General features: G+C 35.3%; 1 protein-coding gene across 2 annotated transcripts in view; it reads right to left on the minus strand.

Moving 5' to 3' along the window:
- PCDH7 (protocadherin 7) overlaps positions 1 to 21,820 on the minus strand; it is a 416,043-nt gene that overhangs the window by 233,367 nt on the left and 160,856 nt on the right. The gene's annotated exons all lie outside the window — the stretch shown is intronic.

Below are 21,820 nucleotides of genomic sequence, written 5' to 3' on the forward strand. Positions count from 1 at the left end.
GTGTTGCATATTTTATGTTGAGAGGGCTCAGTAAGGGTAAACATGATAAAATTATCTTAACCCTATTTTCACATTTATCATTCTTCGATTACAGTGAAAATACCAATACCAAACCAACAAATCAAAAAATGAAACAGACTAACTCCCTGTCCACTTAGACATTTGGGGGGAAACCACTTCAAAGGATGATCTCTCTATTTTAAAGATGTGATGAAGATCCAATTTCATCTCCTATGTGTAATAGATTTTGTACCATAGAATGTGCTCATAAAGGATAATGGTGAATGAGCCCAAAATTGTGAGTAGGCCAAAGATTTAGGAGCAGATAGGGGCACTAAAGAAATCCATGAACTTGGAAGAAACAAATGCTTCCCACCATACTAACATGAGAAAATAAACTTGATAATGGACATCTTGACTTTCAAGAAATCACCTTAATCTACAAGGGAAGAGTTAATAAATCCTAATTGGTGCCAAATTGCAGTTACCATATTTGTAGACGTTGCCTCTTGTCTGCTATCTTCTTTCTTATTTCCTCTTTGTTTTTGTGTTTGTATATTAAAGAAACTTTTTAGGAGGTTGAATTCTTTCTATAACAACTTAAGCTTTTCAGAGGAAGGGAAAGAAATGAATTCACCAAATAAGTAATAAGTTAGCGTGTTGGCATTTCATGACTCCTTAGGGGAAATGAAGATACTCACAACCTGACCCTAACAGAAAGCTTCAAAAGTAATTCTTATGTAGTATGACAGGTTTTCAGAGACACTAGCAGGAATTTAATTTTTAGGCATAATTTGAGAATGTAACCTAGATTGTCCAATATTCACCATATATAATTTTAATGTTACATGCCGCAAAACTTATTTCATTTACTGCTTTCTTGAGAAAATATGACTTAATTCTTAATCTTAGGGATAAGGGGCATTTTTAAGTATGAGAGAAAAACCAGCAAGTTCACAAGACAAAAATGTTATAGCCCAATCATATTTTATTACTACTACTGTTTGACTTTCTAAGCATTTTTACATTTCATATTTGGGAGGTACTTGTTGAGCTATATCAAAATTAAAATGTTTTTATTGCTTTTTTTTAACCTTATGATTTTTTCTAATCTCTGACTCTTTTCCTCTCACAGAGGTTTATATACATTGCCATTTTGTACACATTGCTTCAGTGATTTCTTAATTTTCACTTTAGAAGCGCCAAAATGATTACATCTGGGGCACCCACAGTTTGTAAAATACATTATGGTATATTAAAGTGTTCAACTCACCAATGCTTCTGCTCCTTGGATCTCATTATATGCATTCTATGTATTAAGAAATAACAATAATGAGCTATGTAATTGAGTTAACCCATATCCGGGGAGAAGCAATACAGTTTTGGCACCTCTCTTTCTCTCTCTCGTTTCAGTTTTTTAATGAATAAAAAACTAGTTATATGGGAAGACTGTGAATTCACTAGGGATGGCATGTGTTATCTTTGCCCAGTTTGACAGAGAACCCTGAAGTAAAACACAGCTGAGCAAGAGACTTACACATTGCAACAATTGATCAGTAGAAAGAGAAACCCTTCTAGGGGGTAATCAGTAATTGGTAGCAGTCATTTTCTTCAATAAATTGAAAGAAGGCAAAGCCTCCTTAATGATTTAGTTGATAAAGTAAGTGTACTTAAAATGCATAGTGATTGGAACTGAGGCACCTGGGTCGCCTCAGTCAGTTGAGCATCTGATTCATGGTTTCAGCTAAGGTCATGATCTCATGCATCATGGGATCAAGCCCTGTGTCAGGCTCCATACTCAGTGGGGGAGTCTGCTTGACGATTCTCTCTCTTCCTTGCCCCCTACCCCTCCTCAACCCGCTCTCTCAAGTGAACACAAACACACACACTATCTGTCTCTCTAAAATAAACAAATCTTTAAAAAGATGCATAGTGATATTCTCTAACACTCATTAATTGCTTACTATGTGCCCATTAAAAGCTTATTTAATTGTCACAATAGCACTGAGGAATAAATGAGGAAACCAATGCCCCTGGAAGTAACTTGCTCCTAGTCGCACGGGTGCTAAGTGATCCAAAGATTGTTTCTTACTCACCAAGCAATAGTTTGGCCTTGATGGAATCGGAGAAGTTAATAAACAGACAATGAGACTTCTGCATATATTGACCAGAGCACTGGTATAACTAAGCATAATCTAGCACAGATAAGCTAATTTTTTAAAAGATTTTATTTATTTATTCATGAGAGACACAGAGAGAGAGAGAGGCAGAGACACAGGCAGAGGGAGAAGCAGGCTTCATGCAGGGAGCCTGACGTGGGACTCGATCCCAGGACTGTGGGATCACGCCCTGAGCTGAAGGCAGATGCTCAGCTGCTGAGCCACCCAGGTGTCCCCAGATGAGCTAATTTAAAAGTAAACCTGGACTACCCAAAAAATAAATCCTCAACAGAATAAAAAATTATTTAAGCCACTTCTGATCTTGGTTTTTCACAGGTTCCTTAGGCTCAATAATTAGACATTCAGATTTGAATCCCATTGGACATCCTCTGTAGTTCATTGTTGCTTTTAAGCCACTTCAAAAGGAAAAGATACATACTTCACCTTTCACCATGTCGGATTAAGTCTATTTTTTTTAAGTACAATAAACTCCTTCCTTGTCCTACACAGGTCAACTGTCCCCTTCTCTTGCTGCATATTTGAATTCTCTGGGAAATTTAAAGAATTTATGCTTGAACTACATCCCAAAATTATTTTGTGATAGAGCTTGGTATCTATGTCAACAGGGTTGACAATTCACTCTGATCCTAAAATATAATGGGAAATCATCCTACTTTCCATCTGCTTTGGCTGCCAGGAACCTCAGTACTCAGTTACCATATATTTATAAGCTTAAGTAGGATAGGTATATTTTCTTATTCACTCTACGTGGTTTCTGAGGTGCTCATTCTATTTTAATAATCTCATTACATGTTTTATCATAAAATATCTCAATATTTTTGGAGGCAGATAACCTACATTTTGCAAACGATTATAGAAAAACTTAAAATGAGTTATTTTAAGTTTTTAAGTGATCATTCACTTTGGCAGCTTTGGAGAAAAATGGCTTGAGTGTTACTTTCTTTAAAGCTATATTATATTTTAGAGAAAGTAATTTGTAATTAAAATCAGCCTTACTTGTGGTTTTATGCAGAAAAAAAATTGACTAATAGAGTTTTATTTATTAGTTAGTATGGGAATGACCAATATGCCATTAGAGACACAGGAAAATTCATCTTTATGAAGTTTTCTAACACTTATCATGAGATATACAAGACTTATTTTGCTCCTCAATTACCAATTAGTCTTGTATGACTGGTGATAGCTCTATTTTTCATCATCATGTTTCAAATGTATATTGCTATCCATGACTTTATTTCCATATGATTATATATTAATTCTTTCTTTAGCACTAGGAAATCCTGAGACATGATGCCATCACTAGGCAGCATTATGAAGTCTTCCTAAAACCATGTCTTTACCGCTTTTTCCTTCTTTCAGCATTTCTTATGCCATTTTTTTTCACTTTCTTTTTCTCCCATGTAGCTTAAGTCATTCTGCTGATAAACTGCATCAATAATCTAGGACAAATCTCTGTTCTGTGATTTCCAAGATTTCCATGCACTAATTTGTGAATATCTATGGAAATAATAACCAGAATATTTATATTGCCTTATAGATAGTGTGTTGTTCCCCTCAGATAACACAGTGTCTTAATCTAATTAAAATACTTGATGCCTGAAGAAAAATCTTTCATTAGTGGTATATATTTCAAGAATTGTGTATATTAGGGTTGGGAGAATTTGAGGAGGTAGATGGAACTCCTCAAATCATAATTATTTCACCTATTCTTTGTTCAACTGAAAATAGCACTGGAACGGGAGTTGACACCTAAACCTTCTCATTTCAACAGCAATTCGGAAGTGTTTCTTAGATCTCTACTTTGCTCACACTGGCTTTACCATTCATAAGCTCTATGATATAAAGCAAGATCCTTAATTCCCCTGAGTCTGGTTACTAATTCCCAGTGTGGGAGAAACCTGGGAATACTTATACCAGAGGATACCCAAGAGATTTAAGTTAGGCAATCTAGTGAGTTCTACTCTTTGTGTGCATGGCAATCTCTTAGGAAACTGTTCAGTACTCAAAACCTGCTGCCCCACAACCAGAGAATCTGGTCATTTGGGTAAACAACCAAACAAACAAAAACCTAGATGATTGTGACACACACCAAGTTTTGAGAATCACTGATATAAATCATGTAAAACACTCATCCCATTATTTGTTTTATCAGTATTACAGTTGCTTTCAACATCATCGTTATTACGGCTAACACCGAGATGCTCCTAACAGCGAGCAAAAGAGGCAGTCAGGGCCACCCATTGCCAGGAAATTTAGTTATGGCAAAAACCGATACCAACTGCAATCATTGACTGCACCCTCATCCCCCTCCCCGCCAACACACATACATACAAATGTATGTGGTGAGGAGTTGATGAAAGACAGCAGGGTACAGTGGCATAGCCAAATGGGTTTTAGTCTAGAAAGATTCTGGAGAAAGTTAGGGAGACAGATGTCAAAGGATGTAGTCAACAGCAGAGGCAAGTCCAAAACAGAACCTCTTGGAAATGACCTGATGACTAAGCCTTGTCCTGGAGGACACACTATTGCTTCCTACAGGCTGAAAGGCCTAACTGAAAGCAATGGCAGATGAGAGAGATCCTACCTCACATAGGGCAGGATCAGATGGGATTTGCTTTACAAGAAGGACCTACATATTGTCATCTAAGGAACTGAGGATCATAAAGGCATGGGGAATTAAGCAAGGAGTGATTATTTAAACAAAAACAATAAAAAAATTTACATCTGTACAAAATACACATGCCAGGAAAGTCAAAGTAAAAATACTTTTTATACTGTAAAACCTGACATGCTGTAATGTCTCAAAGACTTCTCTTTAATAAAGTGAATTTGGCTATATTCAAAGTGGGTAAGGCAGGAATGTCTGAGAATTTGCATGGTTTTAGATAGCCATTTTCAAAATCTATAGTGTAAGAAAACCCTGGAGTAGCGGCTTTCAAAGTTTTTTTTTGTTTTTGTTTTTTGATCATTACCAATAGTAAGAAATACATTTCACATTCTTATCCTGTACACACACACACACACACAGGGGAAAGAGAAGTATCATATGATATTTTCCTTTACTTCATACAGTGCACTTTGAGATATATATATAATATATGTACATAAATAAATATATATACATAAGTATATATATATGTGTACGTATATAGCCATATTCTAGCTCATTCCATTCTCTAATTTAAAAATACTGGTTAAGATCCACTAAATTAACCGTATGACCCATTTCTGGGTCTTTTTTTTTAAGATTTTATTTATTTACTCATGAGAGAGGGAGAGAGAGAGAGGCACAGGCACAGGGAGAAGCAGGCTCCATACAGGGAGCCTGACTTAGGACTCGATCCCGGGTCTCCAGGATCAGGCTCCAGGCTGAAGGCGGCGCTAAACCGCTGAGCCACCGGGGCTGCTCCCATTTCTGGGTCTTTACTACAGTGTAATAAAAAGTGGCATTTGTTAAAAATGGAGATTTCAGCCCCAGCTCCGTCTCAAATTAGACATTTAACAGTCCTGGGGTAGGAGTCAGGAATGTGCATTTTATAAGCATCTCAGGTGATTCTGATTTCTAGAAATACTGTGACCTATAGAGTCGAAAACTGCATTCAGTTTAAGCTGATTTCAAAGGTGATTTCACCTTTGCCTGCAGCCTTCCATCTTCCTGTTCCTATATGCTTCTCCTCTACCATAAAACAGAACTGGAGCCAACCTTAGACCTAACTCAACCCCATACCTCACACCATCTTTAACAGATGAATAAACTGAGCCCCAGAGAGAAGTCCTGGATATAATGTACAACCCTTTTCAGAATCCACTAGTTTTTAAATTCTTTCACAGATCTCGATAATACACTAAACAAAACAAAAGCAAAACCAAAATCTTTTCAAATGCAATTTATGATTTACATCATGCAGAGTTTCCCTGGAGGCCACTTCTATGGGTAGCAAATAAAAACATGTTAAACCAATTTGACCAAACTGTACTTTTAATGTATATTTATCTCACCACAAATTGGGAAACTTAACTTCTCCATTTTCTTATTAAAGTTCAACTACAAATGTACCTTTGGGGGAAAGAAAGAGCATTTCCAGTGTACTCTGGAGTAGTATCAAGTAAAGGACAGGATTATAGGGCTGGAGAAGTGATTGTACCACAAGTTGTAAAGACATTTCCTATTACTGCCAAAGAAGCACATATATTGAACTAATTGGTTAAAATTTGAAACAATTTCTCAAATAAAACTACAAGCAATTTTGCTACCATTCACATATCACTACAGAAAAGTAAATACAATCCATTTTATTTGTGTACAATATTGATATTTATGATTTTAGAGGGACAAACAGCTAATATGTGTTTTAATCAGTTTAGCTTGCCTGATTATATATACTCTCTACCATCAAGAACAAAATTATGAACTCACATAGCTTCTGTTAAGGAATTTAGGAAAATAGGGTTTATCCGTCTATTGAAAGTCTGTAATTGACAGAAATATACGCAACTAATATCTAAATCAAATAACTTTGAATGGTCTTATTAAAACATTTAGATTAAGCAGTTATTTTATATGAATAATTAAAGGAGATCATTATGTAGCTGAAGAAACATTTTACACTGGGAGTTCTGTAGAATCACTTTAAAATCGCCACAAAATTTGGCATAGAGAAAATATTTAAAATTATTAAATCATGGTCATGATTTAGTATGCTGTACCACAAAATATTGTTGAATGAATGAAGTAACAAGTGAGAAAAATGATTTTTCAACCTCATATCTTCTAGCACTTTAAACATTTGCAATATCTATTAAAAAGGAGTTTGTAAGGCAATTTAGTGGCACAAACAAAAGGACTGGTAGAGAGCAGAAGTGGGAAGTGTTTGCCTACTGTTCAAAAGCATGCCACTGTCCGTGTAGGGTCAAAGATATGTGTAAACTGCAATAATCCACGTTTGCTTTAAAAGGTAGGATCCAAATTCAGTATAATGACACCTAATTATCTATTACTACAAGATCTAGTAAATATTTTGAAGAAATAAAACTTTATTTAAAACTTCTTTATCAAATTTTTCACTTCTTCATTAAAGTTTTCCACACAATTAGTCTGAATTAGTGTGATTTTGCTATACCTAATTTGTTAAATTGCTATCTAAATCATTCATCTGTAAGACTTGAAAAAAAAATCATTCTTTGTTCCAGTGATAACATTTGTACTACACATTCAAAGTACAAGATAATTCATAACATTTATAAAAATGGTATTTTGTTTTTTTTATTATCATGGTGTTTTTTAAAGCCCAAGAGGAAAAAAAAAAACATTTATAGAAATAAGCACGCTGAGAGGTCAGCATTGGAATAGCTGTCCAAATCAACAAACACAATTAAGCTGCATTGGAATAAATAAAAATTTCAACAAACAGTATTTTATTTTTTGTTTAGTTTCCAATTTCACAGTAGGAATTTAGTGCTTGTTCAAAACCATATAACTAAATTGTAAATTAAATGCTCTCTAGACATATCAAATTTGCAGTACAAAATGCAAATATAATCTGATTTAGCCAGAAATTTGTTATGATACAGTGAAAGGCGAAAAACGTCATTAGGATATTTAGAGTTATGTCATGGAGTTCGGAAAGAAACAATAACCCTTGCAATTCCTTATCACTTATGGATTAAAAAGCATTCTTGCTTACAAGATTGGATGAGACCCTTTGAATAGTTCTCACACTGAGCCAGAGTTCCACGTAGGGTCCCTTATGGCAAAAATAAAGCCTTATAGGGTTTTGAATTCATGATATATTCATTGCACAAGGCAGGCATCTTCATTGCCCATCTCCCTTCATGTGCTCAGTTTCACTCTGTCATTTAGATGTGTTTGTCATATAAACTCAATCTGAGTAAAGTGACATCTAATGAGGTGCCATAGCCAGTCCTTAGGGCGACTAGTATCAGTTTTCTTACATCTTTCTTTCTTTTTTTCTTCCTTCCTTCCTTCCTTCCTTCCTTCCTTCCTTCCTTCCTTCCTTCCTTCCTTCCTTCTTTCTTTTTTTTTTTTTTTTTTTTTTGTGAGTGGAGTGGGGATTGTATTTTCCAAGGTAGTCTGGGGTGGTCTGCAAGGTAGCAGGACAGAAAATGACTTCCTCAGATTTTTGCCAGTGGCTATTTAAAAAAGAAGTGCTGTTTGCCTCCTCTTGGAAGCATAATAACTAGGGAAAGATCACATTCACAATGTGAAAGTAGGTGGGAAACTGGTTGAGATGGACACTATTGTGAAATCCAGATATACTATACCACACCTTGGAAATGGATCCTGTGTACTTACAGCCAAACTATTTCAAAGCATTATACTGATATTTAAAATAACACTTGCATTTTCTGATTACTTTACAGAGGGTGCATAAGTATTTCTATTGCTCTCCATAGCTGAGATCATGTTATGGATACTACAGATCAATGCGAAAGAAGGTACAGTAAAATACTGAAACATACACCTGATTATGTAATATATGTCCTCCTGAATAGATTAAGATTCTCCAGAAAAGATTTGTCTTCTTTTGTATCCTCCACCACCATTGGCACAGAGTTAATACTCATTGTTTTTGCTGAAATGTTCATGTTCATATTGAAAATCTGTTTAAACTTAAAAATATATATTGATTTAAAATTCAGTAGAGAGGATATATATCACCCCTTAGTATAAGAAGACAAAATTGATGCATGACATAATACTATGATAAAAATAAAATAACAATATAATAAAAATAAGTATAATTTATTTAGCACCTACAAACTTGCTAAGTATAATGCTAGAAGTTTTACATATGTCACTTCGTTTATTTCTCACAAGAACCATATGGCATATGAATTATTACCTCCATTTTAGAGGATGAATCTGAGTTTCAGAGAAGTTGGATAATCTTCTTAAACTGAAGCTGAAAGGGGCAGGGTCAAAATGCAAGGATAGGTTCTGGATCATTCCACCTTTGAAGCTGGTCTCTAATCTGGCAGCAGTTATGTGGTCCATATAAAAAAAAAAATCTGTACTTTTTCATCAAAGATTGCTAGTGACCAATGCCCACATTAGCAAGGTCATATACCTGGATTAAATAATAAGATTATACCCTCAAAACACAGGATCTTCTTTTCCCAAAGGCAGCTGGTCTCTAGGTCATGGCCTTGACCTCACTAATATCACATTCTAATCAATTAAGTTTCTCTGGGAAGTTGAAATTTCAGGGAGACTGATAAATATTATTCACTGGTGCCTACTTTGCCACAGACATTGCAAAGAATTTCTCCTGACAACTCCGCACCTGATAAGACTTTAACCTAGCAGAATTGTTCTTCGAGGTAAGAGTTACTCCAGGGTGCTGTTTTCTGCTTTGAGGGCATTCCAAAGCCTGGCTAAACTGGCTGCAAAGTAAACTTCAAACATCCTGCACTTCTGCTGGAATGATACTTTAGGATGCTGAGGCTCATTTTCTTGAAGTTATAATTTCTTTAAAACAAAATAAAAAAAAAATAAAAATAAAAAAAAAAATAAAACAAAATAAAATAGCCCAGGCAGTTAATAATTCATTACCAAGACTCAAAGACTCTAGATCCAATTCTCCCAGGGAGCATACAGATGTCTGCTCAGTACCTTTCACTGTCACATAGAAGAATATGACTGGCTTTAGCCATCAGTGGCCCTCTTCTACCATATTTATTACCCAAATCTTTAGTTACAATGACCTAAAATTTACCACTTCCTGGACACTTAATCTAGTACATTCAGCCATGGTGACACAAGCAGGTATATGTAAGCAATAGAGTCCATTTTTCATATGGAAGTTAATTTTGCCTCTTTCTCTGCAATGAGAAATAATACGTGGAGGACCAATTAGTGGAATAAATAGTACATTTTATTGCAAATGAAATTCACCTATGGTTTTAATCCACAAATGGGATTATCATTTCTGGAAGCATGGTAGCATTTCTTTGCTAGATATTCATACTCAGCTAAATGAGCCTTATCTCCAGGAGATGAACCTTCCAGATCACACATACAGCAAATCACATTTCTGCAGGGTATTAGCTCACATATCTGCAAACCTGAGTATGTGCTAAACTGCTAACTTTAAATCCAAAAATGGAAGTAGCCCTAAGTGAGTCAAGAATTTGGAAGATAGATATTGCTACCTCCGTTGCAATCTCCTGAATGCTAATACTTGGTAGTACTTTGAAATTTAATAGTGACTCAAGTAACTTTAATATGTGTATGTGTGTGTGTGTGTGTGTGTGTGTGTGTGTATATATATATATATATATATCATTCCAAATATATACATATAAACACACACACACACACACATCAGGATAAATAAATGCCAATTCCTACATGCTTAATTTAGGTTAGATTTTGTTTTGGGGGGTGGTGGGAACCTATTTATTAAATTATCACATACTTTGGAAAACAGCAACAATAGCAGCTAGGAAAATATAAAATTATTTTTTAGACAAAAGTATTGTCTATTTCTTTTGTCATGGTAAACAATCTAGCTGAAACTTTCAATTTTAGGACTATATAGGATGTAACATAGAACATACAGAATGTGGAGTGCTGGGTGGCTCAGTTGATTAAGTATCTGACCCTGGATTTGGGCTCAGGTCATAATCTCAGAGTCAGAAGATCAAACCCAGCTTCAGGCTCCATGCTGAGCACAGAGTCTGCTTGAAATTCTCTCTCTCTCTCTCTCTCTCTCTCTCTCTCTCTCTTCCCCCAACTTGCACATGCCCTTTCTCTTTCTCATGAATAAATAAATAAGCAAACAAACAAACAAACAAATAAATAAATCTTTTTAAAAACAACATCCAGAATGTAATAAAATATAATTTTGTATAAAGGACATATAAAATGTATTCAGAAAAATGACTCTACAGTACACATATAACATTTTAAACAATGATAATCACTCTTCAATAGAATAGTCAGATTTGATGAGTAGGAAGCAACCAAATGGCACAGAGTGATTATTTGTGGGAAGAAATGTGTGTTGTTTTTTAAATCGTGGCAAAAAGAAATGGTTGAGGTAAAAAAAAAAAAAATAGCAAATCAGTGGGAGAGGTCAGTAATACTGTTTAACTGACATTTGTTCCATGTCCTAATCTATGAAAGGGCCTATCAGATATGTTTCCTCCATTTTGGGAAACAGGATATAATCATTAAATAAATAAACAAACAAACAGACAAGTTCTGTGTTATTTCATTTCCTACACGTATATTCAATATGAAGAAAAAAACATCTGAATAACATACTAGGATGTGATTATTCATCTCACAAAATAGATTCTTCATTTACCACTAATTATCTGTTTAAATTCATCAGAAAAAAATTACTGATGAATATATACTTCAATATATAGTTTCTTAAAATATTTAATTCCCCACAAATCTATGCAGTACAATTTATTGCATAAAAAAAGCTCCACTTCAGAATTCTGCTTAGAGTGACTATTTTTCTCTGTTAGCATTATTTGATTTGGTTTCTAATTCACTGTGAAACATTCCAATAAGTTTTAATACCTTCTCAATTAATTGGGGAATAGCTGGATATGGGATCACTCTTCTGAATTTTCTTCTCTTTTCAGGTACACTGCATCAATATGCAGTTCAGGGAGCCTGTCTTTCCACGTAGTCCATTTTACAACCAACAGTTAATAATTTCTGTATTTTGCCTAATAAGATGTTTTAGGGTAATACCAAATAAAAAGCCATTAACTTCTTCAACATTCACAGTTGTTTAACAGAACCTCTCTCTTTTCCCTATGTAATTCCATGTTAAGGGCAAGTCAGTCCATGTAAATTGTTGGGAAAATTTTCCCCTGAACAAATTGACTGAAGGTCTGAGAGTTCACATAGGTACAAAATAATAAAATCACCCCCAGAGTTTTTCTGAAGTAATTTATGTGCAGGAAACTGGAAAGTGCAGTTTAATTCTTAATAAAAATTTGCCACTATAAACTGGAAGGGGGAGAGGCAGGTACACAGTCCACCAGCTGGTTACATGTAAGTAGTTAAGAGTTTCATATTAATCAAGTGACCTTTGGTCATCTTTCCTCCTTTGTAAAGTTTGTTGCTGCTGCAGTTATTTTACTCAGTTAAAGTTTAAAAAACAGTGGATTTGGATCAGACACTATGGTGCTTTCACTCACAGGGAGTCATCATTTCTTCATTATGGGGGAGAGAAAGTCTACAGATGCCAAGGGCCTAACCAATCATTCACTTAATCCACAAGTAACTCGGTGTTCTAATTATATAAATTATTCCACATATTTATCTGCAGTAAATGGCTCTCTGGCTTAGGTCAAAAGCGGGTTTAATATTTCTACACCACAATGCATATTGAAAAATGAAAGACTGAAATTACAGCACCAGAATCCAGATCCTTTCAGAGAAAAGCAAGCAACACTCTCAGTCCATTTAGTAAAGAGCCTGCTCCTGTTTCCTGAGTGGCTCAAAACAGTCATCATGCCTCCAAAATGTAATCAATGTGTTCTCCTAGCCCTGGTAAGATGGAGATAATTGTTTACTATATCATGAGATTAAACTAACTTAGCAACCCAATTAACGATTGTAATAACTAGAGAGGGGTTAATAGAGGATCCAAAATGACAGTTGGTAATTATAGGCCTCTCTCTCATTTAAACAGAACTAGAGAAAGTGATTTAAAAAAAATGCAGGCAGAGGATGTACCAAGTATGGACACAATGAGAGCTTTCATTTTTCATCAAGCATTTGTGTAGCAGCCACTGTGAGCCTATGCCTAATCTTGAGGAACTTTCTATCCATATTGCTTCAGTGTGATGAGTAACATGGAGGCTTCCACATAACTGGCTTGCTATAATAATTGTAAAAAAAAATGTTGCCTCTTTTAGGGGCATTAGTGACTTCACTTGGTTATTACTAACACAATATTGATAGTCATTTATTAAATAAGGTAAATATAAGGTTTTAAATCTATCCTTAGAAATGATATGATTTTGAAAAGAGTGTTTGTACCATGCACTTCTACATAAATATGTTGTGCATCCCATTTTTCCAAGAAATCTATCAGATTATTGATTCCTTTTTCCCTCTGACCTTGAAAAACCATTAAGATAAACTAGTGACTTGAACTCCATTAATGTGCATCAAAACAGATTATCTCTTTTAGAAGATTCTCAAATGTACAGGAATAGAGTTGATCATGTATTTAGGGCTAAGTGTTCAAAACATTTGATTTTCAGCAGTCAATATTGACTACACAATGATTAAGAAAAATAACAAATGGTGAAATCTAATGCAATTCTATGTTTTAGCAGACACATAAAACAAAGTGCATTATAAATCAAGTGGTAGTCTGAGTATTTATGTTGAGCATGCAATTAAAATGAAAGTATGTTAAGTGTGTAGGACATTTTTTTCTATCACCTCAGCTTCAGAATTCTTCAAATTAAATGAGTATGAATTGCATTAAATGAAAATCAGACACATTTGGCATATAAATTATAGCTCTCTTTGACAGTGATTTTTATTTTGTGTGTTTTAAAGGATATCCCTATAAATACTGGTCAGTGGCAAATTTTACTCTAAAGTTTTTATTTCTAAAAGTCTGCCAACAATGTCTCCTTAGTTTATGGTTTAAATCACCACGAGCAAAAGCTGCACATATAATATAGCAAAAAACATGTAATATTTTCTTTGGTGTCTATATTAATACTCAAGCTGCATTGATCATGCCTCTATATTCTATACACAGCTCTATTACTGTACTTATTCATTGTCTTGCAATTATTTATTCATCATTTATCTGCCCACTATGACTTTTCATTTAGTAAAATTAGGGCCGTTTTTTTATCTGCTGCTGAACAAGCACAAAACAGATATTCCATTTTTTTTGTAGTATAACATTATGAAGTTTATTAAAATGTCTTTAAGTCTCTTCTGTTAAGCATCGTTAAGAAAGTTCTCTTAGTATTTTTAATATTTTAGATTCCAAAAATTTTGTAACGTGGTCTAAGATCAACTTGCCATAGGTTATTCACGTTATTTTTCCTTTGTAAAGAAACCAGTAGTGAAATATATTGCCTTTATTTTTCCCAAACCACCTTTACTTTATTTTATCAAATACCTGGCTACTTTCAAACTACCCCGTGTTTCATTAAAGTGTTGTCCCTTTTAAATTTATTAAGTCAAGTCAATTTAAGATGAAACTAAAACCCTAATATTCTCAAACTTGTTTTACTATGGATAATTTCAAACATTGTAAAATTATTATACAATTTACAACAAAATTGTATAATATGCTCCCATGCATACACTGGCCAGTCCCTACAAGTGTCATCTCAAGAGCACGCCTGCCCTAATCTCTCTTCTGTACACTTCTCTTACTCGCAACGACTGGAAGCAACTCTCAGATACTTCATTTCATCCATATTTTACTACTAGTATCTATAAAATATGCACTATTTTAACCAAACCACAACACCATTACCACTCTTTAATAATTAACAATAATTCCTTAATATCATCAAATTTCCAGTCCATGTTCACATGTCCAATTGTGTCATATATGTAATAATTTGCTCTATGTTTTTAAAGTAGAACCTAAATAAATTCCATATGTGATAACATGAGAATTTATTGCTATTTCTCTTTCAATTATAGGTTTTCTATCTCTATTTTTCATCCTGTCACCTATTTTTTAAAGAGAAACAGATCTATTATCTATCTATCTATCTATCTATCTATCTATCTATCTATCATCTATTTATCTATCTATTGGTTAATTGTTGTATTACCTCATAGTCCAGATTTTGCTAATTGCTTCTCATGGTCAAGTACAACATTTACCTCTACTCTATGGATATATAGGCTTATCAGATCATGTGCATGTTTTATAACATTACTTAAGAGGAAGTATCTACAATATTTCCAATGTTTGAATTTTTAAATTGTGGAGAATCCATTACATAAGTCCATTTAGAAAACTTCCTTTTTGCTTCTATTATGAAAATAAGATGAGTGCTACACGAATGTAGATTTATAAATTTTATTGAATGCAAGTTAATTTTTCTACACATTCTGGCATACCAAAACTTTCATAGGCAAGACTGAATCTGCACCCAAAGTGTTGAAAATGAAATTAACAAAATTATTTAGACCAAATCATAGTAACATTTAAAAATTTTTATGGTGATAAAAAAAGTTCCTAAAAATGGACGGAACGCCTTTTATGTATTTCATGAAGTACTACGGCAAAACATGGTGTATTTTAGATAATGAATATGTATCTCACTTTTTCTATAGCCTTCAACTGCATTTGGCACTTGACAATGTGGTTCATTACGTGAGGGGCAGGACAATAGCCATTTATTGAAAGCCTACTGTATTCTACTGTTCTGGACTCTGAGAATATAAACATGAACTTGAGAAGTATTCAGTATAGTATGAAAAGAAATATAAACACATGAATGATTGCTGCAGACCTACTATGGTATCAATGTGCTTATAACAACCTCAGCTTCGAAGATTCAGGTTGAAGAGAAACAATGGTTATTTCAAGAAACCTGATATTCCTGCTATCAATAGAGGATTATTATTTAATCATAACTACCTTATCATATTACTACCTTATTTGCCAAGAATAAGATTTTAAACTATTCATGGCTCTTAAATCTGATACACACACACACACACACACACCTCAAAAGAGGATAAAATTCCTTGAAAGAGACAAGAGACAGAGGAAATAATAACACTTACATATGGCTTATTGTGATCTATGTGTTATTACAAGTGTTTTGCCCCTATTAACTCATCTAATTTACTGAACACAATACATATCATGATACAAATTACTGTATATAAGAAAACTCAGTTTCAGCAGCTTGTCTGACGTCTCACACTGATAAGAGACACATTTTGGCAATGTGACTGCAGAGTCTGTGTTTCAACCACTATGGCACACTGCCCCTTAATCACACCACATAAGTGAGAAACAAAAAAGAAACAACTAAATGTGTCATCTGGACTGGAGTCAGGTTGGCTGGATTCTGGCTCTGTGACCTTGTGCAATATACTTCATGTCTCCTTCTGTCTGTAAAATGTGAATGTTGACAGTACTTGCCTCACACAAATTCTGTAAGGATTTACAAAAACGGTGTGTATAGTATTTGGCAAGTAGTGAGGTGTTCAAAAATGCTAGCTATCATATTTATCATTTTATGCCCAAACATAGGTTACGGTATTTAGAATTTGTTCCGAAAGAAAGCAGCCACTGTATGTCTCATATAATATTAAAATAAATAGAAAATGAAGTATTCACAGGGAGATATTTCTTCTCCTTTCTTCCATAGGAATAAAAAGTTATAAAAGGAGAGAGAAAATGGTAAAGAAAACCAATCTGTCAAGAGAGAACAAAGTGGGGCTTTTGAGTGGCTCAGTCTGTTAAGTGTCTAATTCCTGATCTCAGCTCAGGTCTTGATCTCAGGGTTCTGAGTTCCAGCCCTAAGTTGGGCTTCACATTGGGTGTGGAGCCTACTTTAAAAAATTGTTAAAAAAAAAAAAAAAGGGACAGTGTATAGAATATTGGCGCCTTTCACAGCTACGGCTCACTTTAAACTTACAACAAAAGTGTTCTCGCTCCCACATTATACTCAGGAAAACGGAGTCTTGTTGATTATTCAAAATCACACAGTCAGTAAATGGCAAAACCAGGCAGATCTGAAACTATATCCCTGATATCACAGCTTTTATTCTCTCACTACACCAGTACTTTTCATACTATAGGTCACAAGTTAGAGAATCATAAAATCATTTTAACAGATTGCGGCCAGGATTTTAAAAAAAAACAGAAGACAGGAGAAAACATTAGTGCGTATCACATGAAGTAAAAGCAAACGCTATTTGATGGAAGTGTTGAACTCATGTGCATGTGTATATCCATGGGTCGACTGAGTTGCCATGGAAATTGCATTTCTCAATGTCTGCAGCATTCAAAAAATTTAGAAACAGATAGTATCATGTCCCATCCCTCATGTTGATAACAGTCAAACAGATATTGGATGGTGCCCAAACTACTAAGGTCACGATCCTATAATTGCTTAAACCTGTACAATTTCTGAAAGTATCTCAAGAAAAAGAAGAAAAAAAATCAAAATATGTACAGATAGGTGCACATACAGGCATATACATAGTGCGTAGCTTTCTGCTCTGCCTCACATTCTCAGGAAGTATGAGGAAAATTTGGCTTGATGGGTTATACAGTCACTAACAAGCTGAGTGGGTTGATACATCTATTAAATTTTATGTTCCTTGAGTTTTTCCTCTATAAAAAAAGGAGGTAACAATTCCTTCTTTCTAATTACCTCCGTGGGACTCTGAGCTATTTAGGCAAAAGTCAGCGCAGTGATTTAGAGAAACAGTCAAGGGAGAGGTATGAGTGTATGCGTGTGTGCATGTGTGTGTGTGTGCGCACACACAGGCTTAATGGGAAGACACCAATGCTGACAAGAAGAATGGCAAAGTGTATGATAACAAGCCAAAGTTTCTGTCACACTGAAAGAGAAATCACAGCTTTGTGAGATCGTGAGATATCCCTTCATCTGGCTAGACTTGTGGACAGCCAAGAGTCACTGGTAAAAAACTGGAAAATACGAACTGCTTGTGAAATGAGGTGGTCCCCACAGGTATGGAAAAATATTGGTTGCCAGCTGAGAGCATTGCCTGCTAACCTCTGGCATGGGTTCACTCCTCAGTAATTGCAGCTCTTGGAAGGCAGTGACTTCCGTAAGCAAAAGTTTTACTTCGTCTTTATCTTCTTTCAACTCTTCAAAGACTAAGCATGCAATGAAAGATTGATTTCCCCACATGACTAAAGCTCAGAGAGGGTAGATTCACCAAGTGCATATTTTATTTATTTTACCAACTGCTACAAAGAAAAATGGTTTCTAGCTAAAATCCTCTAAAGCAATGGAGAATAAGCATTCCCAGCATTGTTGGCCTCAAATTTCAGCCTCCAGAGTAACTAAGGTCTCCATTTGGTGGCCTCTAAGTCTATCCTTCTGCTTTTTGGCCAGTTATGGTCCTGGTGTTAAAAAAGTTTTTATCAGGGGAACCTGAGTAGCTATAGTTGTTTAAGTGTCTGACTTTTGCTCAGACCATGATCCTGGGGTCCTGGGAAAGAGCCTGGTGTCGGGCTTCCTGCTCTCTTTCTGCTTATTCCTCTCCCTCTCCCCGCTCCTGCCCTTTGTGCTCACTCTCTCTCAAATAAATAAAAAATATTTTTTTAAAAAAATTTATGTTACTTTATACATGATCCATATTTATATCTCAGCCTTGTTAAAATAAAAAAAAAGTAAAAAAAGATGAGGGAAAACCACAATAACTTTAGATTCAAGAAAATGTGCAAAAACCCAATCCCATCAATTAAGGACTATTTCTAAAGAGTTTCAAACACACTGCTAAAAAAAAAAAATGTGAAGGTGAAAAGTACAAGTCACATAAATGAAGATTCAATTTTAGCCAGTTTTAACTTAATATGAGAACAGCAGATGGTGTGACTTATTGAAAGTACTTTTCAATTTTCTGGGCAAAGCAATTTCTTAAATGAAAGGGCTCCTTTAGGCACACAAAAATCTCTTTCCAAAGCTGTTAAGAGACCTAACTGCAGTCACAAAGCTAGAAATGGAGGCAAAAGACAACTAGAACTCAGAGAAATTGCCTCCTAATTTGGGTGAGGGTTAACACAAATCCTTCAATGATCTGTGGTTGTTGTAAAATGTGTATGTTTATTTCCACCCGTGGGTGGAAGGTTGTTCTTTTGACTTGCCCCACAGCCATCCTTTTTGTTCTGGTACAAGACCTCGACCACTCCTTTCCTACTCTCTGGGCCTGCGGTAATGTTGCGCTGATCCCCGTAGCACCCCCAGGATGTACAGCAGCACCTGTCCATCTTTCCTTCCCATCCCCTTTGCCACAGTGATTAGTCTAGTTTGAGGAAACGTCCTGCTAATCCATACTGATCTTGCTCAAATAAATTGATCCAGAGAAGGTATGTGATCTGCGTTGGTTCAATGAAAGCTAATCTGATGGTCTGGGAGTTGAGGAGATATAAACCTGGGTTTATGGACACTACCATGGAAGAGAGATGGAGAGGCCAACACAGAGAAGAGGAGGAGAACAGAGAAAGCTGCCACGTCTTATGGGTATCCTCTGTGTCCCCACATCCAGCCAACCTGTGGCAAGATGGCCTCCAGACTTTCATTTAAGTCTGCCAGTCAATTCAACGAGGTACCCTCTGTGTTTGCTTTATACTATTCTGCTTCTCCCTCTTCGGACTGTTGTTATTCTGTTTTTCCCTTTGTTACTCAAAGAGTAAACTATTTGCTTGCATCTTTGCTAAAAAGGATTGGTTAGCCTATGAGGCTTCAGGGAACTTAAGGAAATAAGTAGGGCAATAAAGGAAAAATACAGAAACAAACTTCTCATGAGATAAAAGAGCTCCTGCTCTCGTGTTTGTTTTGTTTTGTTTGCTTCAAGTTGTATGACACAAAGCAAATGATACCTCAGTGGATACAGAACTTTATTAGGAATTCAATGTAGAGGTGTTTATATTGAACTATGCTAATACTGATTTCACTGTTTTTCCATGAATCACAGCTATGATACCTCTGTGTCCCATAACAGTTACACAAATTCCACATATGGCTTTAAAACTCTACATGAAGATTTGGTTAGTTAGACTATTTTAATTAAGCTGTTTGTATGAAAAGTCCTTTGCAATATTAACTTTCTATAGAGCACTTAAAAGCTGTTTTTTTTTCCTACATAGTTGTCTTTTTCTGTACTATGGATGACAACAATTTACACATTAGACGCCCTTATAGTGAACCACGTATAGACCATCTTTTTTTCACTGACTCTTTTAGCATAGTTAGTTGAAACCTCAGCTTTTTTTAACTAGTCCTAGGTATTACATTTTGCCAAGAGTTTAAAATTAATCCTAAAGGGCATTCGAATATTCCATCAGTCAATTTAATATATTAAGAGTGGGGGTTCCCAACTTTAGTTTTTGAAATGGAAATTATGAATCAGGCTTCTGGAATATGTTAACCACTGAAGTCGTATGAAAGATATTTCAGAAGGGTATGCCTGGTCATCCTTCCTCCTCCCGGCCCCAACGCCAACACCCCACCCCCACCCCGCCTGCTGGCCTAGGGAAAGATCCTAGCATTTTTTAAATTCTCAAGGTCTATAATTAAAAAAAAAAAAAAAAAAAAAAAAAAGAAAGAAAAGTTATTAAATAGGAGTAAGCAGAGGAATTTTGATCTTTAAAGAGAAAATCAAGGGGAAAAGGAGGCTACAGTTTTCAAGATTCCCATTTTCTAGTTATCTTGTGGAAAACCAGCTTTAGTATAATGTCAGTATCTGCAGGTGGCAGGGTTATGAATATGTAAAATTCACCATGACATAATCTGCTCAATATTGCATATCATCATGGCAATAATTGCTTTATTGTTCAGTGGTCAGGGTCCCTGCCAGGAAGCATAATCCAAATGAGAATTAAATGCAAGAAGCATATCTCCATGATATCACAATTAAGCTCAGTATAGATAGACCCGAAACTTTGAGACCAATTTATAAACTTTCAAGGATATTGGCACATAAATGGTAAGAATCCAGGACTTGAGGATGAAATTTTGCAAAAACACACTAGTATGACTTATGTGATTATAGTTCTAAACTTTAAAATTAGCTTATATAAAGATTTTCCTCTTCATGGGCATTCATTTATGTTAATCCTGGAAAATAATCCCTCTTGGTGTTTTTATGTCTTGAAATCAGGGTCAGATCACTGATTCAAGTCATTTATTGAAGAACAAAAGGAAAAAAAAACAGGATGGGAGGAAAGAAGGAAGGAAGGGAGAGACAGACAGAGGAAGGGAGAAATGAAGAGAGGGTGGGGAGGGACAGGGAGGAAGAAGGAGTTGTGGAGAGAAGGAGGAATAATGGAAGAGAGTGTATTTTATATTAACCACAAATTTACAGAGAAGCTCCCATCTCTTCTAAGCTTAGCTGTTTTACTTTTGCTCCCTTCTCTAATTGTCTTATAATATTTAATATACTTTACTGATTATTGTTAAAGGATATACGTTTGATAATTTTGCCCACCTAGCTATGGTTAGTTAGGACCCTAGTGACAAGGCCACTGAAACCAAAACCAAAACCAAACCAAACCAAAAAAAAAAGTCGCTTAAAATAGAAAAAAAATCTATTTGTTTTATAGCAAATTCTAGAGGTAAGTGATCCAAGCTGGTAGCTTAGCTCTGGTTCAGCTGGTCACTGGGTGCCCAGATTCTCCTACCACACCGTCCAAAAGCTTGATTTGTGTCAGGGCCCCTGGCAGTCCTTCAATATCCATTCCAGTCTCTTCTTTGACACAGGAATACAGTGAAAGGTCAGAAAGACCTCATTTCCCAACCTCCCTTGCAGGTATGTAAAATCATTTGATTAATTTATGGGCAATGGCACATTTGTAGACGGGATACAAGATCACTGGATCATGCTTCTAAAGGACCAGAGGTACCCTCCCTTGCCTTTTACTCTATTACCCCTGGCTGAAATA

This window comes from Canis aureus, chromosome 2 (genome assembly GCF_053574225.1).
Source record: "Canis aureus isolate CA01 chromosome 2, VMU_Caureus_v.1.0, whole genome shotgun sequence".
NCBI classification, from domain to species: Eukaryota; Metazoa; Chordata; class Mammalia; order Carnivora; family Canidae; genus Canis; species Canis aureus.